Raw genomic sequence first — 298 nt, 5'->3', positions numbered from 1 at the left:
GTGATGGAGGTTGGTGGGTTGTTGTGGCATGTGTGTCAAGGATGTGTGGTCGGGTTGTAGGGGTCTTCGGTTGGTGGTGCTCGCCGACGACGTTGGGCATGCTCGCGGTACCCAGAAGGCCCTAGATCCAGCCCCAACGGCAACCCGCCCTAGATAGGTCACCAGAGAAGAGGAGCGTCAGAGCGTGGACCTGGATGACATCATGCTCGACCTTAGGCCCGAATCTGGCGTCCCGCAGTGTGAGCGACTTGGTTTAGGTTTTCTCTAGGTAGTCTGTATGTGTGGTTTGGGGCAGCGA

This window comes from Triticum dicoccoides, chromosome 5B (genome assembly GCF_002162155.2).
Source record: "Triticum dicoccoides isolate Atlit2015 ecotype Zavitan chromosome 5B, WEW_v2.0, whole genome shotgun sequence".
Classification (NCBI taxonomy): domain Eukaryota; kingdom Viridiplantae; phylum Streptophyta; class Magnoliopsida; order Poales; family Poaceae; genus Triticum; species Triticum dicoccoides.
This window is presented reverse-complemented; position numbering follows the sequence as displayed.